Raw genomic sequence first — 16425 nt, 5'->3', positions numbered from 1 at the left:
TAAGGCTGGAATTACAATATTTCATTGTTATACAGTGTGGGGGTGGGTGGTCGTTGTACAGTGCAGAGGGGGATGGGTGTTTTTACACAAACCATATAGAGTACAGGCAAACACTGACACATACTACATTCATCACACCTGCATACACAAATTAGCACACTACACAAAACACATAAGCATCAGACACATTACCTAAACATTCTTTTAACAGTGTATCTGATGTGGATAAGGGCTCTGACTGCAGGGCTGAGTCGTGGCTGGTCCCGGCATCACACACAGACTTTACTAATTCTATCTAAGAGCGATATCAAAATTGCCACCACATAATCTTGGTGACAGACAGACACTGTCCCAATATATTTAAATTTCTGTACTATCCTCAGGAGGGGAGGTGAACACGGGATTTACACAAGGGGTGGGAGGGGCAGTGAGTGAAAAAATAATAGATTTGTCCCATGTAATTCTAAGGTCTGACCTGTCTCCAAAAACCTGGATGAAATCCATAACCAGGCCAATGGACACAGCCGCATCCTCCAGATATAGGAGCAAGTAGTTCACATACAAAAAGATTCTCCCCTCAGCAGACCCTATGGTAAAACCCCTAACCCCTGTCACGGGTGACCCTGCGACCCATGTGCCTCTCTGTGCCCCCAAAGCTCAGCGGATCCTCTAACCCTGCCATGCTCCAGCGACGGTCTCCTCACTCTGACATGCATTTCCGGCGCCTCCTGGGGCCCGCACTCAACGGACATCTAAGACATCTAAAGGGCCATTGCACCGCTAATTGAAGCAGACCACCTGGTAACTTAATAAATAGCCCGCCTCTTCCCTTATGCCCCGCCAGATCTCCGTGCCTTGTGCCTTTGAGAATGCTTGCTCCTGAAATCCCTTTCATTTATGGTGATTTCCCATTGTGACCTCGGCTCCATTCCTGACTTCACTCGGATTAGGTCATCATCCGCTGTGGTCCAGTAGATCCACTACCCCTGGTTACTGACAGTAAGGCCCCTTCCACACTAGCGAGTGTGATGCGATGAACTCGCATCACACTCGCAACGCAAGCTGCCGGGAACGCACGGCCCGAACGCTGCACCGCGGGAGTGAACTCAGCATGTCAGTTCACTCCCGCGGTGCAGCGTTCGGCCCGTGCGTTCCCGGCAGCTTGCGTTGCGAGTGTGATGCGAGTTCATCGCATCACACTCGCTAGTGTGGAAGGGGCCTAAGATCCGGCCATGGATCCCGCCAAGGTTTCACTACCATCGTGGCTCAGAAGTCTCAGAGATTACCGTGCAGGGCCAGCAGATCATTCAGCTCACTGCCATTATGCAACAGCTATTGGCCGCCCAGCAGCAGTCTCCAGTTCCTGCAGCACCTCCTGCTATAGTGGCTACAGAGATTTCAGCCGAACCCAGACTGTGTTTGTCTATGCCATCCAAATATGACGGAGACGCCAAGTCGCGCAGGGGCTTCATCACACAGTGCTCACTGCACATCAAGCTGATGCCTACACAGTTCGCCACAGAGAGGTCTAAAGTGGCATTTGTGGTCAGCCTACTCTCCAGGAAAGCCCTAGCATGGGCCACCCTCTCTGGGACAGGAACGCCCTGGTCACACCTAACATCTCCTCTTTCTTCGCTGAATTCTGCTCAGTCTTTAAAGAACCAGCCTGGGCGTCTTCTACACCAAGGGGACTCCTCAGTTGGTGCCTACGCGGTTTGATTCCGTTCTTTAGCTTCTGAACGCTCGGGGGAGCAGGAAGCTGAACAAGCACAAGTCAGAGTCTGACATCTGTCTACCAACCTCTGTGTCTACTATTGAGAAGCCCATGCAGGTGGATAGAGCTCGGCTAACCTCCCAAGAACGATCCAGGATACGACAGGAGAACCTCTGCGTCTATTGTGCCTGGAGCATTTTCTTCTGTCTTATCCAGTGTGTCCTCAGCGTCCAGGAAACGCACGCACATTGGGTTCTTGGGAGAAGCGTCCCTAGGTGAGAACAAAGCTTCTCCACACCTAAACATACCTGTTCTATTCAGCTCCAGGACAGGTACTCAGTTTCAAGCCTCTGCCTTCCTGTATTCCGGCGCCAGAGGAAACTTTGTGGATGTTGCCCTAGTCTCCCAGTATCACCTTCCTGTGGTCTGCCTTGAGAAGCCACTAGTTATCTCCTCCGTCAGTGGGCAGACTCTGAGAGACTGTCATTCTATCTGCTTCCTCGGTCCACCTGCTCCATATTATTGGGCCTTCCTTGGTTGCAGTAAAATGCTCCTGTCCTCAACTGGAAGACTGGGGAGGTTCTTTCGATGGGGTCCCCAATGCCAGTGTCTCCTCCATGTCTTCTTCACTGTCTTCTAAGCCTCTGGTGTGTCTTCCAGCTGCTTATGTGGGCTATACTGATGTCTTCTTGGAGAAGCAAGCGGAGACTCTGCCACCACATCGTCCCTTCGACTGTCCCATAGAGCTGCTCCCAGGCCAGGTTGCGGAGCAGGTAAGAGTAGATGTGCCCTGCACCAGCTCCACCCATACTCGACATACCAGGGGGTTGTCAATCAGGTCCCACAGCCACAATTTTTTTTTTCATATAAATGAACTCTCCCCGGGGTGCCTAGTGGAAAATATGGCCCTGGTTATAGTATAAATAAAGAATACCCTTCCTGATATCATACAGGACTGGTAACCAACAAAGCACATTTCTTACTATACAGTAAGGACCTTATTTTTCTTCAGTCAGCAGATTGGCTGATAGTAGAAGGGTCTCATTGCATAGTACATTATCTGTGTGAAGGCGAAAGGAGAGCGGCAGATAGGAGCTATACTTCTGGTGGGTGATTCGGGTGGTCATGGGATGCCACCCTTCCTTTGGTGAAAAAGTGGCGGTATTAACCAATTACTATACATCATTTTCAACATGGAAACATGAATATGTCAGCTTTCCACTTTATTGAAAAATATCAATTACAGGCGGTCCCCTACTTAAGAACACCCGACTTACATACGATCCCTAGTTACAAACGGACCTCTGGATGTTGGTAATTTACTGTACTTTAGCCCTAGGCTACAATAAACAGCTATTAAAGGTGTCTCCAATGGAGCTTTATTGATAATCTTGGTTCTTATGACAATCCAACATTTTAAAAATCAAATTGTCACAGAGACAAAAAAAAAATTCTGTCTGGGGTTACAATTATAAAGTATACAGTTCCGAATGACATACAAATTAAACTTAAGAACAAACCTACAGAACCTATCCTGTACGTAACCCGGGGACTGCCTGTACCTTATGTATAAAACTTATTTTTGTTATAGATCGTTCATTTTGCTGGATCCCTCTGTCCAGAATATGTTCTTCTTAGCCAAACTATCAATGAACTTACTTGTAGGTTCGATCATATGGCTTGATTTTTGTCAATGTTGTACCATGGTAGCAAAGGAAAGTACAAAACTTTATTTGTCCATGCGTTTTCTGTAAAAAAATTATATTTCCTAAAGTCAGTATTTAATATTCCATGTTTTGTACTGAGCAGCCGGGATTGAATTCCAAATGCTGTGAAATTGTTGAAAAAACAAACAGCGCATTTGCACCATTTTCTTGTGGGCTCTTAGTTTGTGGCTTTTACTCTGCACTCCAATTGATATTTTCCCTTTAGAGGTTCGGTCAGTACAATCACAGGGTTTTAATATATTTTTTTTTAAAAATGTAAACCTTTTTTTACATTAAAAAAATATTTCTTCATTTCCCTGTAGTCTGATAAGGGTTTCATACATACAGACCTGTGTTAGGAGTATTTTTATTTTTTTTGTGGGACAAGGGTTTATGTTGCTACAACTTTAAGCATAATCTTTTGATCACTTTTTTTCAAAATTTTATATGTTGCAAAATTACAAAAAAATGCACATTTGGATGCTATCATCCATTACCAGTTTACTACTGGAAAAATACATTTATATTTTCTAGACTGGGTTTTTTGGGATGCGTGGATACCTAACATGTTCATGATTTTATTTGTTTATTTTTCTATAAGTTCTGGGGAAAAGAACGGGGAGTATCTGATTTTTTTTTTATTTATTAAAGTTTTCTTTTAGTAATATTTTAGGGCTCAAGGGGGTCTGATGGGTCATACCATATACTGCAATAACAGTGTATTGCAGTGGACATTCTACGGCAGATCTGTATCATTAACGGCAACCCTTAAAGGTCTTGCTACGAGACAGGCCAGTGAGTCTCATTGAGGTTCCCAGCTGTCATGGTGATGGATCATCGCCCCCTGATGACCTCACAGAACCAATCATGGATGTTAGCCGCGGATGTTTACCGCACTCGCAATGTATGTGTCATGGGTGTCCCTGCAATCCATGCCTTTAATTGCAGGCACACCCACGCCCCTATCCGTGGCAGCGTAGCCCCGTCTCCCGGCCCGCACTCACCTCACCACGCTCCTGCTCCCGTCCCGGTTAGGCCACGTATGCATCCCCAATCCCTTGAGGGTGCTCAAGACCCCCGGCAATCGAAGATTTAAAGGGCCAAATTGGCGCTGGCACTTCCGTGTTTCCCACCAAGACCAGCAGCTCCCTTCACTCCTCAACGGATCTTTGAGCTTTATGGTGATAAGAGAAAGCTTCCTTGTGTTGTGCCTGTTTACCTCTTTGTTCCCGTTCCTGCTCCGCTTCAATTCCAGTTGTGACCTTGGACCTGACCTTTGACCTTACATCTCTGCCGCCAGCCCTGACTACGTGCATGTACCTTACTACGAGACTACAAGACTGCCCGCTGAATCTGTACCTCGACTTAGGTCGCACCTGTGGAACGACCTGGTGGGACCCTGCCACAGCAAGTCCATCCTGCTTTGCGACGGGCTATGTTGAAGACCGGGTGCCACTTAGACTCCGGTCCCAGGTGTCGGCAAGTACCATCTCCCGTGGTGGTCCAGGGGGTCCACTGACCCCGAACCCTGACAGTAAGATCCGTCCATTGACCCTGCCAAGGTGCCGCTTCTGTTTCTGGATGATCTTTCCAGTGTTGTCGCCCTGCAGACCCAGCAGATTGCGTCGCAAGGAGAACTGCTTGGCCAAGTTACTGCCGAGCTGCAACAGCTGCTTGTCTCTCAGCGTCCGGCTACAGCAACTACTCCTGCGTCAGTTCCTGTGACTTCTCCGGTCACTCCTGCGCTGCTGAACTTACGCCAAGAAGACTCGCCCGTATACGAGTATGCTGTCAAGTTCTGTACCTGGCTTCCAAGCTTTCTTGGAATGACGCGGCCCTGTCCACAACATTTAAAAATGGACTGTAATCTCAGGTAAAGACGCATTGGCAGCCAGTGACCTGCCGTCTACTCTGAGTGGGCTCATCACCTTGGCCACTCGGATAGATGTGCGGTTCATGGAGCGTGCTGAAGAGTTGCGTCATGAGCATCCCCAGCCCGGCTTCCACGTCTACCTCACTTGGCCCGGTTTTCCAAAGGCTGTTCCAGCCTCTGGCCACACAGTCTGCAGAGGAGCCTATGCAAGTTGAGATGGTCCTTCTCTCCGCCAAGGAACGTTCCAGACATTGCAAGGAGAATCTGTACCTGTACTGCACCAGTACTAAGCACTTCATTGGGGCTTGTCCGGTCCATCCCCAGTGTCCAGGAAATGCCAGCACCTAGGATTCAAGGGAGATAGTGTGAAACCGCTTCTCAACGTCTCCTCAGTGTCGGTATACACACTCCTCAGTGTGCTCCTCACTGTCGGTATACACACTCCTATGCAAGTTTCTGCTTTCTTGGACTCTGGCTCTGCAGGGAACTTTGTGGATGCTGCTCTGGTCTCCCAGTATCGCATTGTGGTGGCTCTCGAGAAGCCCCTATCCATATCCTCCAATTCTTGTCCGATACGGTCTGGTACTGCACTGAACCAGTTTCTCTTAAAGTTGGAGCTCTTCACAAAGAAAGACTGTTCTTCTATGTTCTACCACGCTCCAGCTCGTCTCTTCTCCTGGGGAGGTCCTGCGTTGGGGATCAGAATGCCACTCACGCTGCATGGTGACACCTCTACCTGTCCTGACTTCTTCTGTGTATAGACCTCAGTGCATAAACAAGACCTGTCCTGACTTCTTCTGTGTATAGACCACAGTGCATAAACAAGACCATATTAATGATGTGGAAATTGTCAGAACCCATGCAGCAGGTAACTGGCTGCACACAGGGGCTCTGGTAGATCCCAGCACTGTGCCCTGCCTGCAACCAACAAGGTATTTATATTTATTACCTGCTAAACATGGCCGATCGTAGCCTTTTTTCTGCCTGAGGTGAGATTCCACCCCACAGAACAAAGATCTGTTCTTGGGGAGGAAGTAAGTGAACCTCACCTTTAAAACCCGCACCCATTTAATACGGGGTTTGGAATGCTTCCACTACTCTCCAGGACCATGCCACGCTCACCAGTGAAAAGAAACCGTTCCCCCGTCACCTTTCAATGAGTTGAGAAAAATTGGGACGCCGCCCCTTTAAGACTGGAGTCCAATTCATTCTTCCACTACCTAAGACTAAAGCCTCACCTAGGTCGAGATAGCCTAGTGGTTCGCTTGTCTTTCAAAGGAAGTTGGGGTTTTGGTGAACCTCCCTTAAAAGTCTTTGTTAGAAACGCAGATTCCACTCCACAGACCAAAGATCTGTTCTCGGGGTGGAAGACAGACTTGACTAGAAGCCACAATAGAGGGAGAAAAAATTTAAGTGAAGTATAAAACCCCTGTACAGTGGGAGCACATGGTCTGTGGTCTGTTCTGTGGTCTAATCCCAAGGAGACAGTGGTTCAGATTTACTTACCCGGTCCGTTCGCGATCCAGCGGCACGTTCTCTGCGGTGGATTCGGGTCCGGCCGGGATTCACTAAGGCAGTTCCTCCGCCGTCCACCAGGTGCTGCGCTGAAGTTCCCCGGAGGCGCGCTGGAATGCCCTGAAATTCACCGGCCTATACCTGGTGAAGGCAAGTGTAATTTTCGCGACACATTTTTTTTCTTAAATGCGACGGTTTTTCCGAATCCATCAGATTTTCGTTCGGCAACGTCCCCCGATTTCCGTCGCGTGCATGTCAGCGCCGATGCGCCACAATCCGATCGCGTTCGCCAAAATCCCGGGGCAATTCAGGTACAATCGGCGCAAATCGGAAATATTCGCACACCCTCAGTGCTGCTACAGATACCAATCCCGGGAACTGAATCAGGAGACTCTAACCCCAGAGCTGCAGCTTCCACAATTTGGACACAGCTCCACCTCAACTATCCCAGCCTGCATCTTCTAACAGGCTGGTGCACTATTGCTGTGGACCACCCTCCATGACCACTCCAGTACCAGAAGCTGATGTTAATCATGTTTGGGCCAATGCCTGCTGTTCAATAAAGAACTGTAAGTTGATTTGCACAACGTTGCTTCTGTCTGATCCCTGAATACGGCTGCTTACCAACACAGGCTCCCCCATCCATTAACCAGGGACTCATCCAACAACACTCACTAAGCAAAGAGCTGGCGGTGGTGGCGGGGGAGATGGACTGTATCCTGGAGAAGATGGGGCCACTGTCCTATAGGAACAAGGAATGCTTTGCAAGACAAGCAGAGAGACAAAATGTTTCATTTATGTCCAAACCCTCTGACACTGTGTCAGTGTCCAGTACATCCCTTTATGAGAGAGGAACAAGCCCCATACTACAAGCTCCAAGTTTTGTGTTTCAAGAGGGCAATAAGGGAAAACAGGAGCTGCAAAAGTCTGCAGCCGTCCCTCAGCAGGAGCATGCACAGGCACCACAAGTTGCAGAAGGCACTACACTACAGCAGGACAGTGGACATGTACCTATACGTCAGGTTGATGTGGTGACCCAGGACCACTCTACTGCTGGAATAGAGACTGGAGTCATAATGTTCCTGAGGGGTCGGGGTATGGAGAGGACCCTCAATCTGTATGGGATGTGCAGCCACCTGAGAATAACATAGAGGAGGATGGGGGGCAGAGGCTTGTGCAGAATAACGTATGCGACTCCCCCCCTATAACATTAAGCCCCCCAGATGAGTCCGGGCCCTCTAGATCAGAAAACACATAGAGCGTGTTGCTCACTCACGTGAACCTTGAAGAGCCGCGGGAAACACTTGTGTAGTCCGGTGCACGAATCCACAATGGGCTTGTCGGAGCGTCCCAACGTAATAGAGGAAGCAAAAAAGGGGGTAAGGATCGGCACTCCAGGATTTCTAAAACATAGTTCTTCTTTATTCAAAATACATTAAAATCCATAAAGAGATCATAGTGCATAGTCCATAGACCTACGCGTTTCGAACATTAACATTAGTTCTTACTCATGGTCTGAAAAACATTAGCAAGGACCTGCATTTAAAAAAGGGATACAACAGGTGGAACTAACTACATTGATTGGCACATGCGCATGGTAGAATAGCTAAGCATGTTGTTATGTAAACATGGAAACAAAATGTTAACTGTTAGTAAATATGTTGCAATACGTTCGAAAACATATACAAGTTATAGTGCATATAGTTGGAGATGTCATTCAATACATTAATAGAGATACATTGTGTCCGTTTTGTTATTAAGACCACTAGGCATACGTGTGTCTAACTGGAGGATCCACAACATTTCTCGATTGCGGAGTTTGTGAGTACGGTCTCCGCCTCTACTAGGGGCGGTAACTCTTTCTATGCCGGTAACTAATAGGTTCGAGAGGTCCCCGTCATGTCTCTCCAAAAAATGTTTGGATAGACTAGATATATTTTTGTCAGTCAAACGTATTTTGGAGCCATCTGTCATATGTTCTGCAATCCTTTTCTTTAACCCCTTAACGCTGAAGCCACTTTTCACCTTCCTGACACGGCCCATTTTTTCAAATCTGCCCTGTGTCACTATAAGTGGTTATAACTTCGGAACGCTTTAACATATCCAAGTGATTTTAAAATTGTTTTCTCGTGACACATCGTACTTCAGGTTATTTGAAAAATTTTGGTGGTATGTTTTGCATTTATTTATGAGAAAATCAGATATTTGGTGAAAATTTGGAAAAATTTTTGATTTTTGAACTTCAAAATGTTCTACTTTTTCCATACATAGTCATAACCGCAAAAAAACGTAATAACTAACATTCACTAAATGTCTAATTTATGGGGACATGGTTTTTTATGCATACTCTTATTTTTGTAGGATGTTATGGGGCTCTGAACATTAGGTGCGATTTTTCACATTTTCATAAAAAATGCAAAATCCTGCTATTGAGGGACCTGCTCAGGTTTCAAATCACTTTGAGAGACCTAAATAAAAGTAAACCCCATAAATTACCCCATTATAGAAACTACGCCCCTCAACGTACGTGAAACAACTTTTATGAAGTTTGTTAACCCTTTAATTGTTTTACAGGGGTTAAAACAAAATCGGATGCAATTTTGAAAGTAAAATTTTTTTGGCTAAATTAATATGTTTTTCAAAAAATGTACAAATTCTCAGTGGATAAAATACCAAAACGCTCCACAAAATTTGATACCCAATCTCTTCCGTATATAATAATACCCCATATGTGGTGGTAACCTGCTTTATGGGCACACGCCAGGGCGTCGAAGGGAAGCTGCGCCATTCAGAGCAGATTATGCATTGTCAATTTTTATTGGCTATACAATCTTTATTTTTTTGGCAATTTGGACATATAAGGGCTTATTTTCTGTGACATGAGATGCACTTTACAAATACTTCATTTTAGTGGGTCTGTAGCTTTTTGATGAGATTTTATTAACTCTTTAATGTATGGGTGAAAAGAAAATTGTCAATTTTGGTTTACTTTCTTTTCATATTTTTTGGGGGTCGTACACCGTACACTAAAAATATTATATTATCTTCATTCTATAGGTCACTACGATTACGGTGATACCTCATTTATATAGTTTTTCATTTATTTTTACAATTTTACTGGATAAAAACTAATATAGAGGAAATCTCATTTGTTTTTGCATCGCCATCTTTTCGGAGACATAACTTTAATATTTTTTGGTTGACAGAGCTAGTTTAGGGCTTATTTTTTACGTGTTGAGTTGTTCTTTTCAGTGGTACCATTTTTGCGCACATAACTTTTTTTGATCACTTTTTAGAACATTTTTGTGTAGAGATTTTATGAAAAATGTACATTTTTGGCGTGTTTTTCGGGTTTTGTTTTTACGGCGTTCACCGAGCGGGTCCAATAATGTTTCTGAGTTATTGTACGGATTGTTACGGATGCGGCGATACCAAATATGTGGGGTTTTTTGGCGATTTTGTGTTTTTTTCACTTTATTGCATGTGTATAGGTAATATTTGTGTTTAGGGGACTCTAACTTTATTTAATTAATTATTTTTATTATGTAGTGTTTTTATGTAGTGTTTTTAACATTTTTATTAACTTTTACAGGTTAGCTTGAACAAGTGATCCACTGATCACTTGTTCAAGCTCTTCTTCACATTACACAGTGTAATACAGATGTATTACACTGTGTAATGTAACACACTGAGCATGCTGCGCATGCTCAGTGTGTTACAGCCGGGTCCTGTCAGAAGGCAGGACCGGCTCCCGGCAGGAGGATCGCGCAGCCCCGGGCACCGGCAGTCCCGGGGCTGCGATCGGAGCAGCGGACCCCCCCCCGGTAAGCGCCGCGGGGGGGTCCGATTCCTCTGAAATGCCCCTTGCACGCCGCGGTCAGCGCGACCGCGGCGTGTCAGGGGTTAACACCCGCGATCGGAGAAATCTCCGATCGCGGGTGTTAGAGGCAGGTGTCGGCTGGTGCCAGAAGCATGACGTAATAGTACTGCATTTTGCGGGAACGCACCTCCCGCGATGCAGTACTATTACGTCAAATGTCGGGAAGGGGTTAAAGGGCGGATTGTACTGCCCACGTAGTAGAGATTGCATTGTGTACATTCCGCTAAGTACACTACATATTTTGTATTGCAGTTAATGAATGATTTTATGCTCCATTCTCTGCTAGCAGTAATATTACAAAATGTAGTTGTATTGCGCATATGACTACAGCAACTGCATCTATTACCCCCACATCTGTAAGAGCCTTTAACAGAAAGCCATGTGCCATGATCTCTGTTATGCTGTGAAACGTATGTTGAGGGGGAAACTACGTTGCCGATTGTGCGAGCCCTACGTGATATAAACTGACATCCATTATTCAAGATTTGTTTCAATTTTCTATCTGCTGTTAACATAGGTAGGTATTTCTTAATTATAGCCACTATTTGTTCAAATTCATTACTATATGTGGTAGAAAAAACCACCTCAGCATGGGCATTAGGTTTATGTCGGCTGTCAGATAATAGGGATCGTCTAGTTTTGGTTTTAGCTATGTTTATAGCTCTTTGTATGACAGGTTTGTGGTATCCTCTTTCAATCAGTCTCGTGGCTATAACATCACATTCACGAGAAAAGGACTCCTCTGTGCTGCAACTCCTGCGAGCACGAATGAATTCGCCTACTGGCAAATTTCTTACCACATGACGGGGATGACAGCTAGAAGCTTGTAACACCAAATTTCCACTGGTACTTTTACGGTATAATTCTGTCTGTATAGATTGTGTTCTTAAATTACCTATCAACATGATATCTAAATATGGAATTTTGTGTCGATTGATCTCATAAGTGAATGATAGGTTACAGTCGTTATCATTGATATACCGTATAAACTCGATGACGTCCTGCTCACATCCGTCCCATATGAGCAGGGCGTCATCTATATATCTTCCATACCAGTGTATATTGTTGACGAAAGAGTTAGTAATGTTATACAAGTAGTTGCGTTCCCACCAGGCTACATAAATGTTAGCCAATGATGGCGAAAAACAGGACCCCATCGAGCACCCCTGGATCTGCATATAAAAGGTGTTGTTCAACGAGAAAAAATTGTTGGTGAGTAATATGTGGGTTACTGCAAGAATGTATTGTTGTAACTCATAAGAATAGTCAGTAAAAAGACTCATGTGTTGTTCCAGAGCTGTTAATGCTTTGTCATGCGGTATATTAGTGTATAATGAGACTATGTCACATGTAATCCACAGGAAACTGTCTCTCCATTCCAATTTTTCCATAATTTGCAATACTTGTTTGGTATCTTGTATGTAACCCGGTAATGCTTTCACCATGGGCTGCAGATAGGAGTCTAGCCACCCACTAACTCATTCCAAAAGAGAGTTAACTCCAGAAATAATGGGGCGTAAAGGTGGGGGAAAAATATTTTTGTGTGTTTTGGGAAACGCATGAAAAATAGGACATAAGGGGAAATCTGGGACCAAAAAAGATGCCTCTTTTTCTGTATGCAGACCCAGGGATAATCCCCACTGTGTGTTGGATATTACCCTTTGTTTGATGTCATTGGTGGGGTCACTGGTTAATGTTTTATATACCATATTATCACTTAGCATTAACATTATACATTTTTCGTAGAGGCCACTGTCCATAACAACAATAGAGCCGCCTTTATCTGCCATACGAACAGTTATGTTCCCATTATTCTGGAGCTCCTTCAATGCCCTCTCTTGTGCCTTGGACATATTGCGTTGTAAATGTTGATGTTTCTTGTTAAGATCTTGTAGATCCCTCTCGACCCTTGTTTGAAACATGTCCATTTCATTTGTTCTGGACCCTATAGGGTAAAATTTGGTATTTTTGATAGAGATTGGAGGCACCTTATCCTTATTGATTCTGTTTTCGTCTGACAGTTGCTGTAAGTTATAAATTACACATTGGTCCCGAAAAGTATGATCTTTAAATTCATTGTATGTATCCAGGTGAGGTATCTCCGGAACATTGACTATTTGATTTGGATCCATAGAATCTTGATTGAAAAAATGTCTCTTAAGGGTCAGTAACCGTACAAATTTATTTACGTCCAGCAGTGTATGTTATAAGTCAAAATTAGTGGTAGGTACAAAGTTGAGACCTTTGGCAAGAACCTGTTTTTGTTCCGTAGTGAGAACACAGGCAGATAGATTGAGTACCGTTAGTTCTTCCGCTTCCTGTTGCTGTTGGGGTTCGTCGCCCTGGTGTTGTATTGTGCGCCTATGTCTTTTTCCTGCACGTCTTGTGCGTTTTTTTGATTTTGGTTTTTGGAGTTTTTTTGATGTTGTTGTGTTTTGTTGTTTTTTGTCTGATCTGACTTATGTGTTTGTCGGGTTTGATTGGTTGCAGTTGCACCTTCACTATCAGAGTCATCTGTGACCACATCTGTTGACTCTTGTTCAGATGAAGTAAAGCCCACTTTGCTCGCACTGTGAGAGTATTTGCGTCTATTTGTGCTTCTTAAGATAGATGATGTGGCACGGCTGTGTCTCCTATAAGCGTGCCACGTATAAACACAATCTTTCTCATAATCTCGTAAATCTCTATTAAATTTATTCTGTTTAATTTGTGTTATGGCATTTTCCATATCTGCAATATTGTCCTTAAGTTTCGCATCTAAGTCCTTAAATTCAGATTTTTCTACATGCGGTTTCAAGGATTCACGTATTTTGGCAATGTCCTCTTCTATGGATGATAACTTGTCTTTTTCCATAGAGATAATGAGTTTCATTAGGTTTAAGGAACACTCCGACAATATTTGGTTCCATTGTTTAGAAAAGTCATCATTGTATATTACAGTCGGAAGTTTCTTGATCCTAAGACCCCTCGGTATCATTGCTCTTTCTAAATAGGACTGTAGTGTTGTATAGTCCCACCAAATTTTCACTTGGTCCGACATCTATATCTCCAATTCCTGCATCAAAAAACGTACACTTGAATTTTCTGTTCCTTGTTTTGAAAAAATCTCTGCTGCTCGATTTCTTCTCGTGCTATTATCCACATTCTCAAAAGCAATGTTGTTAGTATCCATAGTTCCTGTTGTATCTTATTTAAAAACACCTACGCAAATATGATGTTGTTGCAAAGAAAAAATGGTAGAATATATATATGTGCCCAAAAAATTTTTTTAGGGAGGCCAAGACTCACAAAAAACAATTGTTTTACGATGTTTCCAGATGTATGGATAAGTATCCTGTTATAGTACTGATTCCATATGTAAAAGGTTGCACTATGGTTTGTGCATGTAATATATGAAAGGCTCATATACACAAGGTTCTATTCGCACTAAAAAACTTATTATTCAAAAAATCATCAACTTGAAAAAAGCAACCAGCATTTAAAGTGCGAAGTGAGGTGCAAAACTGCTTCACCCGACAAATTTAAACAATAGGCAACAAAACACATAGACAACAACTATATGCACTATAACTTGTATATGTTTTCGAACGTATTGCAACATATTTACTAACAGTTAACATTTTGTTTCCATGTTTACATAACAACATGCTTAGCTATTCTACCATGCGCATGTGCCAATCAATGTAGTTAGTTCCACCTGTTGTATCCCTTTTTTAAATGCAGGTCCTTGCTAATGTTTTTCAGACCATGAGTAAGAACTAATGTTAATGTTCGAAACGCGTAGGTCTATGGACTATGCACTATGATCTCTTTATGGATTTTAATGTATTTTGAATAAAGAAGAACTATGTTTTAGAAAGCCTGGAGTGCCGATCCTTACCCCCTTTTTTGCTTCCTCCTCTAGATCAGACCCTCCCCCAATAACAAGAGTGAGCATCATCAGGAACCTCCTCAAAACACCCGGAGCAGGCGTTTAAGTGGAAGAATGTGGTGTGCTTTAAAAACCAAGGAAGATCTCTCAGATAGGAGGTTTGTGGTGAAGGATCTCCTGTGTCGCCAGATGGGGTTCTCACCAGATGACATCCTGGCAGTTATCAACCTACCAGACAGACAGGGCCAGACATGTTTGTTCCCATATCCAAGCCACATACCATGTTGGTCAATGTGATATTCTGGAACTAATCAGTACCTCCTCAGAATATTCTGGTGTTGCTCTGGCGCCATTGTGATCTGGTGTCTGACCTCACCAAGAACAGAGACGCTGATGGCATCTGAACTGCGGGGTGGAAGGTGTTGGTGAAACTTAGGCAGTATAATTATGCAACACCCCTGCCGATACAAGGCAGAGGGGTTGTTGTGAATACATCCCAATATGTAGCTTGCAAGCTGTGTGGAGTCTGATCAACCCCACTGCAGGTCACTACACAACACGGGAAACACTGCAGCGGTAGCTCTTGTCTGGTAAGGCAGGAGTTAATTGGTTAATGTGATGTCATTCCATCAGCCAATCACATCTGTTATCTTATTGTCTTGTAAGCTGGGATGTAATTGGAGGAGTAACCACCACCTGACCAGTGGGAGTAATAAAACCCCTGTCAGGAAAGTTCTAGAGATCAGAAGAAGACTGGAGGCAATCCAGTCAGAGAGACCAGTCTGACAGGAGTCAGATCAGTTGGTCTCTCAGGGAGTCAGTCTGACAAGAGTCAGTCAGACCAGTACAGTGCACAAGTACACCAGATCAGAGCAGTCTGACAGGAGTCAGTCATACAAAGTAGTGAGTGTGAGTTACAGTGCATTGAAAATGAGTATGAGGCAGACACAGGGGACCACCCCAACTAAAAAGAAGCCCCCTTCTGTAGAGGCCTCTGTGGAATCAGACATGGAGACAGGTGGTAGACAGGGGGAGGATGATGGCTGATAATGATGGGGGTCGCTGCTCTGCTTTTTCTCGTTGTAATGGCTGGGTTCTCTCTAAAAATTGCTTCTAGCAATGTTAACAGCGTTAAGGTAAGAAGGACTAGACACGCTGCGTATGACCACCTGACATATCTGGATGTCATCTTCCTGCAGGAGATACGTCTGACCACCTTAGGGCATTTCCGTGAAGCTGAGCGTGAGTAGGGGTCTGGTCTTTCTCACTGGTCACTGGCTGTGAAGACATATGCCGGGGTCGCCATACTGTTTAACACCACATACGTGGCCGTTAAAATGGAGTCTCCACCCACAGCGAGTCCTTCCAGCACATAGTCAGATACATAGAGGTTGGAAAAAAGAAGAGTATAAAAAAATGTGGAGGAACATATGTCTGGACTAATGGATCATGTAATTATGTTTATTTATTCCTTTTTTCCTTTAACCAATAATGGATATTTATGTTGCATGTTATAAATTTATTTTTGATGTATGAATTCTGTTAAATAATTGTTTCTTTTGATCAGAATGTATTATGTATTTTTGGTTTTTTTTACAAATAAAAATCCCCCCTATGTACATGAATAGAACTACTATAATACTCCCCCCTATGTACTGGAATATAACTACCATAATATTTCCCCTATGTACAAGAATAGAACTACTATAATACTGCCCCTCTGTACAAGAATATAACTATAAATCAGAAAACAAGAGAAGGAGAGGGGAAATGAATAAGGACTCAGATACAGTGAAATCATGAAAAAAGTGCAAATATTTATTAATAACAAAATATTAGATAAAAACATGTGTGGAACAATAAAAG

At 43.8% G+C, this 16425-nt stretch overlaps 1 long non-coding RNA gene across 1 annotated transcript in view; it reads left to right on the top strand.

The window, feature by feature from the left end:
- Window positions 1–16061, top strand: part of LOC140075273 (uncharacterized) — a 38866-nt gene extending 22805 nt beyond the window's left edge. The window contains exon 3 of the long non-coding RNA XR_011849380.1: window positions 14593–16061. This is a non-coding gene — a long non-coding RNA (uncharacterized lncRNA). The remainder of the gene's footprint in view (window positions 1–14592) is intronic.
- Window positions 16062–16425: the final 364 nt, after the last annotated feature.

This window comes from Engystomops pustulosus, chromosome 8, assembly GCF_040894005.1.
Source record: "Engystomops pustulosus chromosome 8, aEngPut4.maternal, whole genome shotgun sequence".
Classification (NCBI taxonomy): Eukaryota; Metazoa; Chordata; class Amphibia; order Anura; family Leptodactylidae; genus Engystomops; species Engystomops pustulosus.
This window is presented reverse-complemented; position numbering and strand designations above follow the sequence as displayed.